The following is a 7,942-nucleotide window of genomic DNA, read 5'->3' on the forward strand; positions in this document are numbered from 1 at the left end:
TGCGAATACTGGATGGGCATAGCCATTTCAACAATTAATGAATCTTGCATGAGCAAAGTTTTTGGCATTCGGGTCTGAAAGTGTTTCTTGCGTGAGAACTCTTAATTCTGGCAGGCAAAGCCCACCATAAAGAACCAATCGACTAGTTAAATTTGACTCTCCTAAAAAATTAATTCATATTTTATTTTAAAAAAATTTCATTATGATGGTCAGCTATTTGTTTATTGATTTTAGTGTTACCTTCAAAAAGAGTTGACAAACATTTTGATCTTTATAGATACATGAATGAAACAATTATTAACTTTTGACTTTTCATTGACATCAATGACAACAATTTCCAACAATCTTTTCTTTTTTTATTTTGATAAAAGAAACATAAAAACTTACGTATCCAAATCAATAAAAAAAACTTATTCATAAATTCAAATCTAACATAGTAATATGTTCTCCAATAATCTATTCATAAAATTGGAGATGTCATCCAGGAAATGAGAAGACAAAGGATATGGCATCGCAAAAAAGCCATGAAACGCGCTTTCGTAGAAGAGAAGCTCCGCCTCTTTCTTCATCTTCTACAAGTACTCCATATATAGCAGCCGTCGACCGCGAAGAATATCTATCCCGCCAATCACCACCAAACTTGCCGGCAGACGCGCCGCTAAAATATCCGGAGAATTCGAACTCATCACATTAGCGGCAGAATGGTCCCTGCTCGCTCCCGCTGGCAAAAATGCCCGCCAATACCAGTCGCTATACTCCAATGTAATTAGCGGCACAATTCTGACGGGGCGCAAATCGCTATACTCCAATGTAATTAGCGGCACAATTCTCCGAAAGCGTTCTTTCTTCGCCGCCAAAAAAGGGCTGAATCCACAATTCTGACGGGGCGCAAATCGTCCATGCTCTCTGCCACGCGGCATCCAACGTTTCCTCCAGCACTGTCTCCCATCAGAAAACAACGCGACACGTCAGCATTGCCAGGCAAGAAACTGCTACCAGCGTGGCTCTTAAGCCACGTCAGCACCGCAAAGCAGTCATCGTAAGCGGCGGGGAACTTGTGCTCAGGGGCCAGCCTGTACTCCACCGACACCACCACCACCCGCCGGCAAAACACATCATACCATACAACTGTTGGGCGGCCGACAGCATAGAGAAGCCGCCGCCATGAAAATACACCACCACCGGCAGCACCTCCCTTTCATTGCCGTTTTCATGTACTGGAACAAACAGACGGACCCAAACGCCGTTAACGTGGTCTATAACGGCGTCTTTGGTATATACTCCATGTTTGGGCTTGTCGTTGGCGGGCACAGAGGGCATGAGGCACCATAGAAGCCACGCCGCCAGATGCCTGTTAATGGTGCCGTCGCTTCTCTGCAGTAAAGAGGTGCCTGCTTTTAAAGCCCAGCAGAGCCACTGTACGCGGAGAGGAAGGCTGCTCCTAATTTGATCCAGTTGGCTGTTCGTAAGAAGCCTCACATTCTTCGCATTCCCTTCCATTGAAAACTTTTCGTTCTGAATCAAGAGCGAATGGCTATTTTAACGCCTGATGATAAAGAGTCGCCTTTTAATTGCACACCAATCTGTCGGTGAAGTCATAAAAATTTACATGAATTCAAATACTTACTCTTTATTCAAATCAGAACCGTACCGTTTCTAGCAACGCCTTTATATAGCTTAATTAAAAATGAAAGCAGTCTCGTCTATTTATAGAACTTTTTACCTATATATTGAAAAGGTACTATTAATCTTTATTTTTCCTTTAAAAGAACGACAGAAGTTCAATTATATTGTCTGTACTCTAGCTGTTGGTAAGCTACTCTCTTCTACAATGATTTATTTCTCAACAAAGTGTGTTTTAGTGGTCATTAATATTACTCAATTTTTTTTATCTTAAGAGTCACAATTTACTTAGATTTGCACAATGGTGATCTGACAATGGTAATCTGGGTTAGATCATCCTTACATATTTTGGGCTTTTGTCTTTCAATTCTAAATTCAGTGGGTTTTGTCTTCAAGTTGATTGAAAAATAATTCTAACTACAAAAAGAATAATAATCAAATATAAAATAAATTTTTTTATGATGCTTATTCTCCTGCTTCATCTCTCTTAAATATCTTTTTCCTCCAATAGATGTAAGCCTTCACATGATCCTTACTATTATGAAAAATAAATTTTAAATATAATTTTTTTATTTAAATTATTTCATTTTTGTTTGGAAATAGTTTAAGATCGATGAGGGAACATCATAATCCACCCTTCCTAAAATTATTTGTTTTCAATTAATCACAAATTAAGATGCTTTTAGAATTACTGTGATCTGAAATTTTTCTTAAAGATCTATAATTATCAATCTTCCATTGTCCTTGTGATGTAGTTAACTAATTTTTCTTAAAGATCTATAATTATCAATCTTCCATTGTCCTTGTGATGTAGTTAACTTATATTGTGCTACTGTGATAAATTTAGGATTTAGAAACTTTGCACCAAGTGATGTTTCTCCAACTTTCTTAGTTTTTCTTGACTTTGTACTTCATTGATGTCCCTAAAGAGTTATTACTATGCTTGCCTCAACCTACCTACCAAGATAGTCCTTCAATGCTCTAATAAGGTTGATCTGTCATTTGTATGTCATACAACATTACCTAAACCTTGTTATTTTTCTTTAAAATACCTTTGAGCTACTTGTACTACCTCAACCAAAAAAAAGTTTGGTTATCTTACCATCTTGGAGAGTAGCAAGTACAATTTACCAATTTAAGAAATTAATCACTATACATGTTATTTGGCAAATCACAAGATGAAAACTCATTGCAACTATATTCAAGTTTCCTCTTTCAAAAAAAAGACTTGCAATCTTTACAATTGATGTCTAACTCGCTAATGAATTGTTTAGTACTTGTGAAAAAGATGATTTATTCCTAGTAGATGGCATTTCTTTCAAATTTACTCAATCTCGATCAATTAGATCATCCCAATGAGGTATTTCCTTGAAATTATCTTTGAAGTAGCACTTCTCTAGGTTATCTTCATCTGATTTTTTCTTATACAATGATTGTATGAAGAATAATTGTGTTATCACAAGATAGAAAAATCCATATATCTTACATCATACACAAAAATTTAGGAACATAACAAATTCCTTTCAACACTGTATACCCATGGACTCTCTGTTCCTTTTATTATCACAAACATGACACTTTACATAGTTGTGTATACAAATAATTATGTTGTATTTTGTAAAATTACCAATGAGAGAAAGATGAAATTGTACCTTTGTTTTAGCATGTATCTTGGAGTCCCCTACTTATCATGTTGTCTCTATGCATGTTATTTCAACCTCATGGATTGGCTAATTATGAACATATTAATATATTAAAGTACTGTTATACTTTTATTTTTATTAGCCTAAACAACCTCAAAAACCAATTATGGGTTGCATGATGATGGTTTCTATGATGGGTTGTATGAATTTTTATCATGGTATTTTAAAACTTTGTTTTGATCTATGTTAGATATTTATAGTGATATTTTGCATCCTCATAAGTCTATATTAAGGGCTTCAGATGGAGGCATGATTAGAGTTCATTTTGTACATAAGTGATATTGGTTTAAAGTTTGAAGAATAGAAGAGAAGGAAGGAAGGAAAGATTGTATTTAATCTATGTTTTACGAAAATAATACAAGCATAAACCTCTCATCTTGATGGAATTTTTTTCTCCACATAAATATTAAGGGGGTTTGAGATGGAGGCATGATGAGGCAACTCCAAAGCCCACTTTAATCATCTCTGTGATATACAAACACTTGGTTGGTATCCGATCCGCAGGCAATGGGTCGTCTACGCCTCTCCAGCGAACCCTAACATACAGTGAACTTAGGTATGCAAATCTCTATCTTCAAAGAATCGCACAAATATATATTCCTATTCGTAAAACTGACGAGGTGACAAATTTGAAAAGCCTGAATGAACGTTTACTGACTACAATTACCAATGATAGAAAAGAAATAGATGGGTTGAAAAACAAATTCAGAATGTGTGAAGACGCCAGTACCAAATTGCTTGAAACAATAACTTCAGATAAAAACAAGTGGATTTTTTGTGAAAAGGATATGAAAGATACAATTTCAGAGCTAGAATATAAGCTTAAAGAAGCCACAAATTTCAGTGCGAATCATGAAAAATTTATAACTAATCATGTATGTTTTGAATAAGAACTATTCAACTATGAGGGCCAATACCACTAAAATATTTCTAGAGTGAGAGTGGTTGAGTCAAGTGATTTAATTTAGATAAGTGTTAAAGTTGATATTAAAAACTTTGAAATATTATATATCATTTTGATACTAATTTGATTGTGTTATTTAATTTATTATATTAATTGATTATTTTAAATATCTTAGTAAATTATTACATATTTTTTTACATTGGTTATTAAAATCTATTGGATAACAATGTGTATTCTATATTGTTTTTCCTACAATATTAACCATAATAGAATAACTACAAATAATTAAATATCTTAGAGAGAAAAGAGCGCCACATTTTAATAATAGAATTTATTCAAGGAACTTCATTATTACCAATTATAATCATCTACTTCATAAACTCATAATCAACATGTCAAAAATTAGAATATAATATTAATTGCTAAATAAAAAGTACACCAACAAAATATAACCTTTAAAGTAGATTGGAATATGACAAGATACATATCTTAGACATATTCTACATACATTCGAATCAAATGGATTAGCATTTCTCCAAGCTTCTTAGGAATGGCTTGAGCAGATTGATTGATAGCATTTTTACTCAATCTATAGAAAAAGATATTTAAAATGAAAACTACAACACCCAAATTTTAAAAATAAATTTTATACATATATATCACCTTTAAAAGTTCATTACTCATCATTCCAATCTTTTTCATCCCATATACTTTTTGTCCTTAATTAATTTTTATCTTGGTCTTGCTTTCTTATTAATTGTTTATCCCAAAGAATACACCATTTCGTTATTGAACATAATTGTAAGTGTAAATATTATTTTATGCATTATGCATACAGATATAAACATGAAATTTGGCTACTTGGGTGTCTTAGTTAGAGATGGTAAACTTTCCATACCTTACATTTTTTTAGGAAGCTTGCTAGCACTCCCTATTAGTGGGAGTCAACTTATTTTTTTGTATTAATCATGTTGATAATTGCATCCTTGTTTTCTATATGTATATATCATTCTTGGATTGATTTATATACTGATTTACCCAATTTGATGTTCTCTTTTACATTAAATTGTTCACTTATAATATTATAGATCAAATATGTTATTTTTTATCCTATGTAGCTCAATTTGATACTGTAATATATGTAGAGATTGTAAGAAATTCTACATGGTATTAGTGTAGATCTATATTTGATTGTTTGTTTAATATTTTTTTGAGTTATTTTTCTGAAAATATTAGTGCATGTGTATTAGTAGAGGTTGTGGATATTTTGATGAGGAAAAGGGGTTACAAATTTGTTGGTATATCTACATGTATGCAACCTGTAAGTGAGATTGATCTTTTAATAGTTTTTTAACATCATAAATTATCACTGGGCCAATTTACACCTCATGTTTGTGCCCCTAATCTATCATGTCTACATCTCATCTCTTATCTGGGTCTATTCAATCCCTTAACTCTAGTTATAATGCCATATACACCTACCAAATGACTCTTTGGAGGGGTGTCCTCATCTCTGGGACTAAATCATGGTTCCTGATGGAGGATAACTAAGGCATCTTGGTTCTAGGACCAGAGCGTCCAATGCCCTAGTTCCCCTCAATGGGGCCCAATTTTCAAATAGAGTATGGGACCTATCTCTCCAGTGGGAAATGAAATTGGTGGCTCAATATGACTTTTGGAGGTTGGCCTAACCAGTAGATTGACCTAGGGTATCATGTATAAATACATTTAGTCAATTCATTTCAATCTAAGTCTCCATCTCCAAGCAATCAAGTGCTCTTACATATGTAAAGTGGTCATCAAGCATTTTTTAGAGGTCTTCAAGATTGCATATTCTTCAATCAACCATTGCGGAGAAAAATTACATCATTCATATGCAAGCATGTGTGTGTAATTAGGGTTTTGTCATGTTCATGCCATTTCATACAACATATGTGATTACATTCAAGAAGGAAAGTGTCATCATCAACAATTGTAGATCTGAGGTATATTTTTCCATTATTTATTTTAGTATTTATATTATTTCATTCAAGGTTAATTCCTAAACTGGGTTTTGACTAAGGAAAACACATATTCCCAACAATTTCCCCCTTCTTTTTGTTTCTAGGAAATAGATGCAGAGCTACGATCTTCAAAATTGGCTTTATTTACAAAGGCAAATAGGCTCCCCTTTGGAAAATGAAAAGTGCAGAGGACCAAAGAGACAAGAATTCTGGTACTGACAAATTAGGACCTCCTTCTAGGAACAGGATCAAATACTCTTATATTACTCAGATCTTAGTTTGTGGCTTGATCCAATGACTTTAGCTCACTGTTTGTACATAATTACTTCAATTCTAACACATTTACCCTAATTTTAACATTTCAACAATTCAACTTAAAAGATGATTTTTCTCCAAAGTGAATCTAATAAGAATTCTCATCTCTATCTTTGTTGATTTGTGGCTAGATCTATTAGGTTCTTGTCTCTTTTAATGTAATGGTACCTAAGCTTAAAATTAGTGGTTTCTACTACATCTAATGGTGAAGACCCTAATTTTTCACCATTGCAAGTTTGATATTTTAGTAAATTATGCAGAGACAATGATTTAGAACTCCATGTATTAAATTTTTTTAATATTATTAGACCATTAATATCCATTTTAGGTTGGATTTTTTTAAACTCTATTTGGTTGTGCAATCTTTTTTTTTGGCATTTAGATCCTAGTGTGTAGATCTCGATTGACCACTCAAGAAAACCCACATCAAAGATATGAAAAAATATTGAATATTTTATTATAGACCCATGCCATTAATTTTATTGATAAAATGTATATAAATTAATAGTAACACTATTGGGTGAATATTTTGTAATCAACTAACTGATTACAAAATGGTTCTATCTGCCATAGTATAATGAGATTAAATCTCTCCTCTTAGAAAAGTGAGGCTTACTTCTTATTGCTAACCAAGAACAACTATTACTTAATTAAGCTTATATACACTAAAATAATTTCATGGGATGTTAGATTCATCCTATTCTTTCCTTTTAGAATAGATGTTACCAGTTTACAACAAATTTTAATTACATTCCTATGATAGATACATGTAATGAACTACAAAATAACAATTGGAGCAATAATAATTGATATATACTCTAGTTAGACAAAAGAATAACTACAAAGATACCAACAAATTTTGATATCTGGGAAGCCTATGAAAATACAATATTTTTTGTTACTTCTTATGTAGATTGTATGAATAAAGATGTAGTACATGTGCAACCTAAAGTCTTCAACACATGCCACAACCTAATCAACTAAACATAGACAATAATATGGATCTCAAATTCTTCAAATTACTGCTAGTCTGTACACATAACATAAATTCCCAAATATAATAATGCATCTCAAAGGCTACAAAATCAGATTTGAACTACTTTCTGTAATGGTAAAAAATTATTAGGGTTTCCACCATAAGAAGTATAAAAACCTCTAGTATTTTTTATTTAGGACCACTAGCAAGGATAAGGACTAAAAATATTGATTGGATTCAAGGGATGTATTTGATTGCCACTTTTTGTGTGTTGAATTGTTGAAATTAGGATAAAGTATTGAAAATGAAGGTAAAAACATAGAAACAGTGAGCTATAGGCATTGGATTGAGGCACACACTTGGATTTGAGAAATATAAGCTGATTTGAATGTGATCTCCAAAAAAAATCAAAAAATAT

The 7,942-nt window shown here is 32.6% G+C and overlaps 1 pseudogene; it reads right to left on the reverse strand.

Moving 5' to 3' along the window:
• Positions 1-500: 500 nt before the first annotated feature.
• LOC131042600 (probable carboxylesterase 18) lies at positions 501-1,500 on the reverse strand (annotated as a pseudogene).
• Positions 1,501-7,942: the final 6,442 nt, after the last annotated feature.

Source organism: Cryptomeria japonica, chromosome 9 (assembly GCF_030272615.1).
Source record: "Cryptomeria japonica chromosome 9, Sugi_1.0, whole genome shotgun sequence".
Lineage (NCBI taxonomy): Eukaryota > Viridiplantae > Streptophyta > Pinopsida > Cupressales > Cupressaceae > Cryptomeria > Cryptomeria japonica.